A 13,874-nucleotide genomic window follows, 5' to 3' on the forward strand; every position below is an offset into this window, starting at 1 on the left:
AGACACACCTTCCTTCCTTGTCTGAACAAGATTAAATACATAGGTATATTGATGACCTGACACCATTTTATGCTGCTATTGAAAAGTAGAGCCATTTTTTGAAGCCTCTGTGTTGAGACATGGAATAGAGTAGCAGTATCATATTCATGTTGTGTCCAATGGAATGTTATCAGTCATTCGTAATTACAGCTGCCAATCATACTTGAACCTCTTCCCAGACTGAAAATGGCAGTGCTTAACCAAAATTTGTTTTCTGATGTTGATTTTCTGCAACTCAAAAAATACAGGCAAAGAGTCTTGTGTCTTGAGCTGAAACAATTAATCGAACTCATTAAAAAAACATATTCGATCACAGTTTTCCTGAATCAAAGCTTCATTTCCTTAATATCTCTGCCCCTATATATTGGTTCCACTGTTGTGTTTCACAGGGACACTTGTTGTGACGCACATGACGCCAGGATCAACACAAACAAATTGGAGCATAGCTCAGAAGAGATGAGGACAAATAGGCAGAAAATGTCTATATGCTCACTTTTCTACAGTGCAACCATCACTTACTCCTTTAAACTTTATGCTTTCACTCAAACATTACAAATATTTATCTTCATTTTTTCAGTTGTATGTTAGGTCCACGTTAAGCTGTTAGCATAGGTTCAACTAGCTTAAATCCACTCCTCTAGCTGTGGGAATATTTCTCAAATTTTTTATCATACATTAATAAATGAATACGAAATTAATACTATGGAACCAAAGCAAAGAGGTGGCTTCAATAAGGTTGTCCTCAGTTATCGTGAATCCCATTGCATTCCCAATAATGTAAAATTAGAACACCATATAGACTAGTCATAAATGTATCTCCATGAAACAGAAGCAGAAACAGCAGGAGCAGAGGCGTTCATTCCGTCATTTGTTCATTTGTGTCAGAATCTGAGACTAGTGGAACCCAAGTGCATGTGGTGAACAACAACAGACAGACTTGGATGAGCGTGAATGCAATTTGAACATTTATTTGTCCATAAAACATACTGAAGAAAAGCAAAACTCTGACAAAAGAGAACCAAAGGAGTCACCGAACCAGTAGATAGACATGAACTGAACCAAGGGAACCGGTGTAATGGTCTGAGTACGGAAACTGAACCCAATTGCAAGACCCGGAGACAGACGTTAAAGTTCACTGTGTTTATTAAACACAATAATAAACGACAATTCACAGACAGTATTAATAAACAGATCCTTATTAATAAACAGATCCTTGAAGACAATGGGTCCCGGACTCTTCACAGGATCCAGAGACAGGACCGGAGATTGGGCTTCACTGCCCAGACCGGTAACACGTGTCGGGAACCCGACTAGGGAAAAACAAAGAATTGGCAGAGTCCAAACCAGGTCATACACGGGAAAGCTAACGGATGGGCAACAGGACATTAGGAACAAGCAGACTCACGTACCGGTAAATCAGGCAGAAGGTCAAACACACGTAGAATCAGTTGGAGGCAGAGGCACAGACAAGGGTTGGGCAAAAAGGCAGGAGTCAAAAAGGCAATCTGGGTCAAAAAACAGGCAAACAGACAGAAAGGATCCAAAAACGCTGGTAAGTATCACACAGAGGTAGAATACGAACTGGCACAGGACAAAGGGAAACACAGCGTTTAAATACACAAGAGGGAGGGGAGAAAACGAGACACAGGTGTAGCAAATCAGGGCGGGGAAAGGTAATCACACAGGTGGGAGTAATGGGGAACAGGAAGCAAAGACACCAGACATGACACACGAGGAGGACTTAACAAAATAAGAAGAAATGACAGACAAGACAGACAAAACCAGACTAACATCTGGGGGCTGATGTGACAACCGGACCTGAAACACAGCAGAATGTGGTGTGGTGGTACCCCCCCTCTAGGGACGGCACCAGACGGAAGTCCCAGATCAGGTCAGGGTCCAGAATGTAGGAGGCGGGCACCCAGGAACGTTCTTCGTGGCCATAGCCCTCCCAGTTGATGAGGTACTGGAAATCCCTTCCCCAACGACAGGCTGCTAGGAGCCGACGGACAGTGTAGGCTGGGTCACCATCGATGAGCAAAAATACAAAATAAATAAACAAAATAAGACAGGAAATGACAGACAAGACAGACCAAACCAGACTAACGTCTGGGGGCTGATGTGACAACTGGACCTGAAACACAGCAGAATGTGGTGTTCAAAAACACATGCAGGGAAAGAAACACATGGGAGCGAAGATGTTCTGGCACACAGCACAGGAGCTGCAGGGCTTATAAGCAGGGGGAGAGCTTGATTGCAGATCAGCTCCTGGTGTGTGCCGTCAACCACAGACAGGGAGGAAGGGAACAGAAGATGCAGCAAACCAAACTAAAAAAGTGGATCATGACAGTACCCCCCCTTAAGGAGCACCACCAGGTGCTCCACCAGGCTTGCCAGGGTGCCTCCAGTGGAAATCAGCAACGAGTGAGGGTTCCAGGATAAGTGACGGGGAGACCCAAGACCTCTCCTCTGGGCCATACCCCTCCTAGTCAATGAGGTACTGGATCCCCCGGCCACAACATCTGACGTCCAGGATCTCCTGGACTCTATAGGCAGGATGGTCGTCAGTGATGAGGGGAGGAGGAGCCTCCACAGCAGGGCTGAGCAGGCTGGTGGTGACAGGCTTCAGGAGGGAGACATGGAAGGTGGGATGGATTCGGAGGGAGGCGGGAAGCTTGAGCTAGACTGCTGATGGGTTGATGAGCTTTGCAAGCTTGAAAGAACCTGGGACTCAACTTGTGGGACTCACCAGGAAGGGGAAGGTCCCTGGTGGACAACTACACCATTTGTCCGGGCTTGTAGTCTGGAGCCGGGACTCTACGTCTGTCAGCCAGCCGACGGTTGCGTTCGGAGGTCCTGGCAAGGGCAGCCCAAGTGTGGCTCCAGATGCTGCAGCATCGTCGGAGGTGATGCGCCACAGAGGGGATGGCTGCATCAGTCTCTTGAGAAGGAAACACAGGAGGCTGGTAACCATAACCGACCATGAATGGGGACATACCTGTCGCCGATGAGGTCAGGGTGTTGTGTGCATACTCCACCCAGGGAAGATGGAGTGACCAGGAAGCAGGATGCTGAGCAGACACACACCGCAGCAGCTTCCAGGTCCTGATTAGCTCGCTCTGTCTGACCATTGGACTGGGGGTGATAGTCAGATGACAAGCTGGCAGAGGCCCCCAGTGCCTTACAGAAAGCCTTTCAGACTTGGGAGGAAAACTGAGGTCCCCGGTCTGAAACGATGTCTCGGGGAATTCCATGGAATTTAAACACATGTAATACCAACAGATCAGCAGTCTCAAGAGCAGGAGGTAACTTGGGGAGAGAAACAAAATGCACTGTCTTGGAGAATCTGTCCACAATTGTCATAATAGTTGTCATACCTGCAGATGGTGAAAGACCCGTGACGAAGTCCACAGAAACGTGTGACCAAGGCCGGCCGGGAATTGGCAGAGGCTGTAGCAAGCCAGCTGGAGGTCTGGGAGGACTTGCTCCTACTGCAGGTCGTGCAGGCCTTGCAGGCCTCCACAAACTCCTTGACGTCACATCCCAACCTGGGCCACCAGAAGCACTGACAGATGAGACTCAGAGTGCGGGAGGCACTGGGGTGGCACGCCAGCTTTGAGGAGTGCCCCCAGTCCAAAACTTGGGACCTCATCGGTTCAGGGACAAACAGGCGGTCACCCGGGCCTGCGCCAGGGTCCAGGAATTGCTCCTGGGCCTCCAGGACCGCTCTCTACATCCCAGGAAGCAGCCCTGATAAAACAAGTGTCAGACAGAATGGTGTCAGGGTTCTCACCTGAAGAGGCAGGTTCATGCAGGCGAGAGAGAGCGTCCAGCTTGACGTTGCTGCTGCCTGGCCGGTAGGAAATTGAGAAGTTGAACCTTCCCAGGAACAGGGCCCAGTGGGCCTCGCGAGCATTGAGTCTCTTGGCCGAGCGTAGATATGTGAGGTTCTTGTGGTGTGTTAACACCAGGAATGGAATCTCAGTACCCTCCAGCCAGTGTCTCCACTCCTGTATGGCCGCCACCCCCGCCAGCAGCTCCCTGTTCCCAAAGTAGTTCCTCTCTGCAGCCGATAACTGCCTTGAGAAGAAGGCACAGGGATGCACCTTGTGGTCTGTAGGATCCCACTGAGACAGGACCGCCCCCAGACCTGAGTCAGAAGCATCAACCTCCACCAGGAACTGGAGAGAGGGATCAGGATGCCTAAGGCTGGGAGCCGAGGAGAACAACTGCCGGAGCTTCTTGAAAGCTGCGTCAGCCTCTGGTGTCCACTGGAAGAGTCTCTTAGTAGAGAATAACATTGTCAGTGGGGCAGCAACTTTGCTAAACCTGCGGATGAAGCGTCTGTAAAAGTTAGCAAAACCCAAGAACGGCCGTAACTGCCTGCGAGTGGTAGGAACCCTCCAGTTAAGCACAGCATCAATCTTGGCAGGACCTGGTCGCAGCTGCTCCTGACTGAGGACAAACCTGAGAAAGTGAACATTAAATTCACATTTCTCAGCTTTACAGTACAGCCTATTCTCTAACAGTCTCTGTAGTACTAACTAGACGTGGTGACATTGTTCTTCAGGAGATCTGGAGAAGATCAGAATGTCATTGAGGTAAACATAGACAAACTGGTTGATCATGTCATGGAGGACATCATTAATCAGAGCTTGGAACACAGCGCTGGCGTTGGTAAGACCAAAAGGCATGACCAGGTATTCGAAGTGTCCCAAGGGGGTCTTGAAGGCAGTCTTCCATTTGTCCCCCTCCCGGACTCGCACTAAGTGGTAAGCATTACAGAGATCTAATTTTGTGAATATGGTGGCTTGGTTTAGAGGTTTGAATGTGGGGTCTATTAAGGGAAGGGGATATCGGTTCTTAATATTAATGTCGTTGAGTCCTCTAAAGTCCACACAAGGTCTAAGGGTCTTGTCTCTCTTTGACAAGAAAAAGAATCCCGCCCCAAGAGAGGAGGAGGATGGCCGGATGAGACCCCGTTACCAGCATGTCGTTAACATACTTTTCAAGAGCCTCCCTCTCTGGGCGAGAAACATTATAAAGTCGACTGGAGGGAAGGGGGCTCCAGGGATCAGGTCAATGGTGCAGTCATAGGGTCTGTGAGGTGGAAGGGAGAGAGCTAAATCCTTACTAAACACCTCACCCAGGTAGTGAAAGGCGGGAGGAACTTTAGACAAATCAGGAGGAGACAGCAGTGGGAGCAGAGTGACAAGTGGTTGGAAGAGCAGAACGGCGACAGTGAGCATGACAGAATGTGCTCCACCCAGAAACCTTAGTGTTGGTCCAGTCAGTGTGGGGATTGTGGACCGAAAGCCAGGGTAACCCAAGAACTAAAGGAGAAGAGGAAGAGGGCAAACCTGGGAGAGAGATCACCTCTGTGATTACCCGAGATGGTGAGGGTCAGGGGAGCAGTCCGATGGGTAACATCAGGAAGGGAACAGCCGTCAATCCCACACAGGGAGTGAGGTGAGTCCAACCTAGTCAAGGGATAGGAAAGAGAATGAGCAAAATCTGCATCAATAAAGTTGTCGTCAGCGCCAGAGTCAATTAACACCTTAAACGGAGAGACTAAATCATTCAAACGGAGGGAAGCAGGGAACATGATGCGGTTAAGTGTAGTGGATGCAGAAGCAGTGTCACTCACCTGGGTGTGAGTCACGGGAGGAGAACAAGGACCCCTGGGATGTACAGGACAGGACCATAGCACGTGACCCACTAGACCACAGTAGAAACACAGACCCTGTGACAAACGGAGCTGACGCCCCTCAGGTGTGAGTCACATCCTCCCCACCTGCATGGGTTCCTCTGCCTCGTTGGCTGCAGCAGGAGACCTGGGCCGGTCTTGAATGGCAGGAGGGGAAAACGGAACACGGATACGAGGCTGACGACTGGGCTGAGACTCCCGGCGGCACTCCCGAATACGGTTGTCAATCTTTATGGCCAGCAAGATCAGGTCCTCCAATGACTTGGGTTCGTACCAAGTAGATAACTGATCCTGGATCTCATGAGAAAGACCTCTGACAAAGGCTGACCTGAGAGCAGGTTCGTTCCACCTGCTCTCGACCGCCAAAATCCTGAAACGTACAGAAAATTCAGCTACAGATTCACTCTTAGAATCTTGAGAAAATGAAATAAGGCAGCGGGAAGAATTAGAGGAACTCCAGAACGGAGCATCAAATACTCTGCACATTTCAGTGGAAAAAGATTTAAATGAGTCAAGCACAGGAGACTGAGATTCCCACAGAGAGACAGCCCATTCACCAGCCTTACCACGGAGGAGATTTATCAAATAAGCAATCTTTGTGCAATCTGAAACATAGGTGCCCAGCTGCAAGTCAAAAACTAATGAACACTGAAGCAGGAATTTATTACAGGACCCTAGACTACCGGCGTAACACTCTGGAAAGAGAATAACAGGCTCTCTCATGCTGGTCACAGGCTGAACTGGAGCCGCTGCAGACTGAGCAGGTGCGGTTGACGTGGAAGTGTCCACCGCGGCGGGATGAACAGAAATCTGCTCCACTGCAGCAGAAAGGGTCTGCAGGTGTTCCAGCATGCTCTGTGTGGCCCTCTCAAGAGTGGTTACCCTGGTAGCCTTCTGTATATTTGTCACCACACCTGGGTCCATGATTTGACCAGAACGTACTGTCAGAATCTGAGACTAGCGGAACCCAAGTGTGTGTGGTGAACTACAACAGACAGACCCAGACGAGCGTGAATGCAATTTAAACATTTATTTGTCCATAAAACATACTGAAGAAAAGCAAAACTCTGACAAAGGAGAACCAAAGGACTCACCGAACCGGTAGATGGACACAAACTGAACCAAGGGAACCGGACCTGAAACACAGCAGAATGTGGTGTTGAAAAACACATGCAGGGAAAAAAACGCAAGATGGAAACTGAGGGTTGATACATACGACGGTCTGAACTCAGACACAGACTAAATTAACAAAAGACCCAAGCACCAGGAAACCACAATACAAAGCACACCAAAATGAGAGCGAAGCCACTTTACCAGCATGGGAGTGAAGACGTTCTGGCACACAGCACAGGAGCAGCAGGGCTTCTAAACGGGAGGAGAGCTTGATTGCAGATCAGCTCCTGGTGTATGCCATTAACTGGTCAATCACAGACAGGGAGGAGAGGGAACGGAAGACACAAGCAAACCAAATTTGAACGTGGATCATGACAGTTTCTTCATTAATAGTTGTGTTAACATTAATGAACGCAACCCTGCCATAAAAGGATTTTGCGTTCATTGAGCCTCTGCATTCGCTAAACCATCAATAACTCGCTATTTGCATTGAAGGGTGCAATATGGTTGCGTTTGCTAGTGACAGTGAAATGGAACATCTCACTAATTGAATATTAGTGACAACACTGAATGACCTCCTGTGTTTGACCACCAGAGGACAGCACTGATCACGCCCATTGTTTCCTGATGTGCAAGGCTGCTGCTTATCCCTCCCCCTGGCAAGTGCTTAGCAACGTGAATTAAATCAGTCCCTCCTGACTTTAAAAAGTGAATTTTAAAGAAAAAGTTATTTAATGTTGAGATGGTACTATTCTTCAACCAGTTACTAGACCAAATTACCAAATTGGCCAGTTGAAAATGTGTTAATTTCTCAGAATCGCTCAGATACACAGGCAGACAGGCAGACAGATGCTGTGAGACCTTCCAGTATTATAGTAAAGAATTAGTTGGAGCACACCGGAGCTCAGCTCCGCCTCCTTAGGTCCACAACAAACCCCAGCTCCCTCTCCTTCAATGTAAAACAACCCTCTACTATTTATTTTATTCAATTCCATCTCCAAATGAGCTACATGGGATTGTCTAGCATCATGTTGCGCATACTAAAATACTGGAATCTCAGAACGTGAACATGAATGAATGAATGAATGAATGAATGTTTATTTCAGTTAAATACAAAATACAAAACACATACATATTAAAAAAAACAACAAAACAAAACACCTACATATTAAAAAAAACCAAACAAACATAAAATTAACACATTTTGTAACTGAAAAAGGAAGAAGCTGAAGCCGGAGGCTTATTTCTGCTTCTCCTATTTACATCCTTAGTCCATGTCCACACCTTAAGTTGCAGCAGATAAATACTTAAACTTAAATTATACTACATTCAGTGTAATAAGTTATTTTGTAATCATATTACTTTCATAGCCCTTCATAATTTGACCAATTAAATTCTTTTTGAAACTCAACAGTGAGCTACACAATTTCACTTCATCCTTCAGTTCGTTCCATAGCTTGACACCAATAACTGAAACACTGTGATATTTAACATTTGTTCTTACTTTACATTTTTCAAACACAAACATCCCTCTTAAATTATAATGTCCTTCTCTTAACTTGAAAATTTTCTGAATACAAAAAGGAAGGTCTTTACTTTTAACGCGAAACATAAATTCCATTGTTTTTAAATATACAATGTCAAGAAATTTTAGTAAACCAGATTCTACAAAAAGTGGATTACTTGATTGGAGATAACCAGCTTTGTTTATGACTCTAATAGCTTTTTTTTGGAGTTTAATTATTGGGTCTAAATTAGTCTTCTACACATTGCCCCATATTTCCACACAGTATGACATATATGGCATTACAAGTGAACAATACAACATATGCAAACATTTTTTGCTTAACAAGTCTCGAGTTTTATAAAGAATCAATGTGCTTTATTTATCTTAATGGTAGGATAGCTCAGTAGGTAATGCTACTGACTGCGGTGCAGGAGATTGGCATTCAAATCCCACTAGGAGCACAAGCTAAACCATTTTACCTATGCTAATTAAGCTCATTTTAATGTCATGCCATCTACATGCACTACCATCGCAATCTACCAGTTGATCGTAATTGACGTATTGGACATCCTTGACCTACAGAGTCTGAAATACTCTCTAGACTTGAGAAACAAGGTAAATGTTTTTGTTTTTTGTTTTTTTTAATTTGTTTGTTGTTTGAAATGGAGTTGGATTATAAATTAGCCTATAGATAACCTAAATGCAACTGACAACCCTTCACACAGATAAGAATTTTAAAAAGCCAATTAGCATGAGTTAGCATAGCAGTAGCCTAGGCATCCTCACAATGGTTCAACTTCGTAGCATAATTGACCTCACATCCAGAGAGAGACAAAGATTACTAACACCAATGAATATCAATGACACCCTAAAGGTTCCTAACCCATTAAGTGTCCTCAAAACCTTGTGTTACCATACAAGTCACTGGCCACTAGCTACCAGCTAGCAAATTTTCAAATACAGTAGCTTACCTGACCTGTTCCCTTGACACCCCAACAAGTCCATTAGCAAATCCAAAATAATGGTGTAAACACTTAATGATCTTGTCACACAAGCTTCAATCCTTATCAGGTCAATAATCCCAATTTAGCAAAGAAGGTTTGCTGCAGCAGCTCTAACTGTATGCTAGCCTATAAATAATCCACTGAAGTATTTGTGCCAGCACATTACACAAGGTGTCCCTAAAGTCTGGACACATGAAATCGACAGTAATGTGGAGTTATTGCATCAAGTTCATGTGAATCTTGCAAAGAGTATCGATCTTTGCATCACAGATGACAGAAATCATTTTGAAGATGTAATTTGTTAATATTCCAATTAAATAAAATGTTGCTGAAAAATTTATTTCTTGAAAATATAGATTTTTGCCTATGTGTCCAGACTTTAGGGAAAACCTGTATAAGCTAGTATTTGCTATATAGCCTTGGTAAACTATTTAGGTAACAAAGCTGATTCTGTTCATTCATTCAGACACTCAATACCATAGGCCTAGGCAGGTTTCCCCCGCCTCACAAAAGTCAGTTTAACCACTGGTTGTTAGTAAGTTGGATACAGATGTGTTGAAGACTGCAGTGCACATATTGTTTGTAGCTGTCATTTGACTTTGTTGTTGTTTATATTTATAGATATTTTTATATATACTTTCTTACTGTTGTTATTTCTACATAGATATTTTTTATATATACTTTTACTTTTATACTTTTTGGTTGTTGTTTCAGGTGGTTCTGAAATTAAAAAAAAAAAAAAAAAAAAAAAAACAGGTTGTCATTTTCAAACATGTCTTTCACCTATTCAAAAAATTGTTTAGTCAAATCAAAGAAAACAATTGATAGATTAATCGATTACAAAAATATCTGATAGCTGCAGCTCTACTTGTGTCCTCTAAGGCCATTTCAATTGCAATATGCTGAAGAAAAGTTGTGGAGGTTTTTTTTGCCCAATGATGGCTACAAACAATCAAGCACTACAGGAAAATATGTATAGGGAGATACCTTGGAAAAACCATGAGAAAAAAAGTATCATTGTAGAAACATGAATGTAGGCAGGAGCTCAGAGGGGAAAAGTAAGAATTGCAATCTTTTCATTAACAGGCTAAACGGAAAAGGAAATTTTGGCCAAAAGAGGAGGCAAAAATGAGCAGACAGGTTAAGGTTAAGTGGAATAACTGTAATAGAAGGAAAGATCACACAGTGAGCAAAAGGCCAAATAAATTGAAAAAGCAGAGCTGTACTAGGACTTGCAGGAATTTTTTGTAGGAAGTGAAAAACGGCAGTTCTAATAGGAGACGCAGCATTGTATTCAGAGCTGTTGTGTTTCTTTGGGCCCAGCTCTTCAAAGGGACGTTGTTCCTGATAGCTTTACCATATGCTGCCCTGGGGGTTAGAACTGGAGCACAGAACTGCAGAGGACCTGCACTCAAGCAGTCACCAGGACCCACTGGAAAAACAGCAACTGAGTGGGACACTGGTGGACAGAAGACACTCAAAGATGCAAGAATGAGTAGGGTTTCATTATACAACAAGAAAAAAAAAAAAAGACAGGAAGTGATGTAACAAATTTGCTTATCTGTAGGCAGAAAGAGAATCACTGAGTCCAGTTAGACCTCAGGTTGTACTTATCTAGTGCTCTGTAAACCTCTAGAATTATAGCTTTTCTGAATCGCTAGAACACTAAACCCCATTCTCCGACTCATTTATCAAATCAGTCACTCTTTTGGTACAACATTAAGCTGATTCTCATACTTACACAAAATTTTCACACCTGTAACTAGGGTGACCAGGTGCTTACGAGCCGCATATAGGACAAGGAGTGTGTTTGTGTGGGACAATGCAGGACAGGTAACTGTAATGCTGGAACAAAGTCTAGATTTCTAAACAATATGCATTTTATTGTCGAGCTTATAAATATGAATAACAACAATTTGTTTTGGTTGCACACAGTATGCATATTTTTGCACTGTGCATTTATTTTTTACTTTTTTTCCCCACAGGTCTCAACAACTTTTTTGCTTGTAAAAACAAAACAAAAAATCTACTTGTAAAAACTCAACAAAGAAATGTCAAGTTTCAAATATAGTAATTAAATACTTTTAGAAAATCGGCTTTTTTTTTTTTTTTTTTTTTTTTTACATTTATTTGACTACATATTCTCAGTCCTCAAAGGTAAACTACTCTATGTGCAATAAAACAAAAAGGCATAACTGACAACATTATAACAGCTGTTACCACTTCCAGCCAACCTAAAATTACTTGGACCAAAAACCTTTGAACACAGAACAGTCAAACATTTTGCATTCTAACACAGTAATAAAAATAAAATAAGATAAGGTAAATATCCTGTGGAATTTTGTCAAAAAACAAATATCCACATACTTAACAAAAGCATATTTTGTCACAAGTCTCTCAGTTCAAACTCCAAACTTAAAAATTGGTAAAAGGGAATAGGGATCAAATCTAACCAAACATCACATGCATACAGTGTGTCATTTCAAGTCATACTCGCCTCTATGTGAGATGGAGAAACAAGTTTGACATAGTTTGCAGAATACCCTCTGTGAATCATCCCCCACCACTTTCACCCATGTATAAAAATTTTCCCATTCTTTTCTGTAGTTGCATTTTGGGTTTTTTTGCGCAGAGTTTCCATGATATCCACCAATATTTGCATACCGGTGTCTGAGGCTTTTGCCTTTGTTTTTTGTGTGTCAGTGGGCGGAGGTCAGGAAGACACTGGTGACAGGTTGATGGACTCCTGACCCCACGTGTATGTTGGTTGATTGTCAGCGGACACAGCCAATGGTGATAGCGCTGTCTCCACTATAAAATGAAAGTCATGTTTGGAGAAAGGCGACTGTCCTGCACTTTGGAGAGCAAGAGCTAATCAAATGCAGGACATCGTCTGAATTTGCAGGACATGGAAAAAATGGTCATAATGCTGGTGCGGGACACCTGGTTACCCTACCTGCAACACATTTTTTGCACAACTCTACACACACTGTCACTCTCCAAATCACATTTCTCACTGTGATACACATGACCTAAAAAATGGTGAACACAAGTGGCAAATGTTAAACATAAATACAGCACAGTTGTCAACAAGTAGATACAACCACTCAAAATTGAACACACTTGTTTCAAATAATGTGATCAAAACAAACTGCACATGATATAAGCTAGTTCAGAGTGCATTGAACACCAGCAATGGATGGAAACAACCTGAGAGGCAGAGGATTCTGTCTATATTGTGGTTTGGGATGATGTCCAGATACAGGAGTGGGTCAATATCAGCCAGAGTTTCATAAATGTTTGCCTTCCACCATACAGCCCTTACATGAACCCACTAGGGATTTTTTTCTCTGCATGGCAGTGGAAGGTCTATGACTGAACCCATACACCAGGGAAAATCCTTTAGAAGCAATGGAGATGGTTTGTGGTGACGTAAGTGTAGGGTGCTGTAAAGGCTGGATCTGACACACAGGAGGGTTTTTACCCCACTGCCCGGAAAGGCCTGATCTGTGATGTCGATGAAGTCCTCTGGACATGCTGCACAAAGATATGATACTGAGGCAGAATAAATCTGTCATCAGTTTGATTTGAAGATGTACAAGAGTTTTGAGTGTTTTACAGTAATGTGCTTTTCTTTTACAGTTTACTTTGATCTTTTACATAAGAAATGCTGAACATTGTTAAATGTATTTACAATATGTAATAAACATGTTTTGCATGCATTGGATGCAGTGTTTTCTATTTTGCTGTGTAATGTGTGATGACTGCTCTGTAATGTTTTCATGTTGCTTAGCTGTGTGTGTGTTCTGAAAGCAGTGTTTGCTTGTGAGTGAAGGTAAAACCATTTTGAGGCAGTTGTTTGCTTTTGCAAGAAGAGTGACAGATTTTGTGAATGTAGTTTGAATTCTGGCTTTTGTGTTTACAGTTTTGAGACAAGGGGTGCAACTTTGGAAAAATGCATCTCAGTGATTGTGAACAACTGTAACTCTTAAAGACCCAAGCCTCCTGTAGTAACCAAAAGCATCTCCTGATCTAAAATGTTTAATATGTGTTGATTCACTTATCCTATCAATACATGTAAATAACTGACATAAAATGCAGTTTGTCATCTTTTCATGGTAATCAGATATGACCCATTTGAATGTTCAGAGGCTCTGTAGTAAATGTGGAGACACTTTCGTCTTCTACAACATTGATTCACCAGTAAAACCCATGGAGTGTGATCAGTGACAGTGGATGAGTGGGTGGACAAATGTGTTTATGTTCAGTTAATGACATATGTTGATGGAAAAGTCCCTTTTTCTTCAGTTTTCTCTGCGTTTTTAAATAATAATCCTCAACTTTAATGTGAGGGTTTTTTGAACATCTACACGATCAGCAAATTAAATATATGAAAATACCTGATTTTCACTGAAAAATGCAAAATATAGAGGATAATATTATAATAAACAACAATAAATCACTTAAGAAAGGTTAAATGGAGAGAAAACTAATTTGAGAGCTG

At 43.0% G+C, this 13,874-nt stretch overlaps 1 long non-coding RNA gene across 1 annotated transcript; it reads right to left on the reverse strand.

The window, feature by feature from the left end:
* Positions 1-208: 208 nt before the first annotated feature.
* On the reverse strand, positions 209-13,022 carry LOC115434690 (uncharacterized). Its single transcript, XR_003937579.1, has 3 exons — positions 12,905-13,022; positions 2,567-2,575; positions 209-219 (listed from the first exon to the last, which is right to left on the reverse strand). It is a non-coding gene; the product is annotated as an uncharacterized LOC115434690 (long non-coding RNA).
* Between the last annotated feature and the right edge of the window lie 852 nt (positions 13,023-13,874).

Source organism: Sphaeramia orbicularis, chromosome 15, assembly GCF_902148855.1.
Source record: "Sphaeramia orbicularis chromosome 15, fSphaOr1.1, whole genome shotgun sequence".
NCBI lineage: Eukaryota > Metazoa > Chordata > Actinopteri > Kurtiformes > Apogonidae > Sphaeramia > Sphaeramia orbicularis.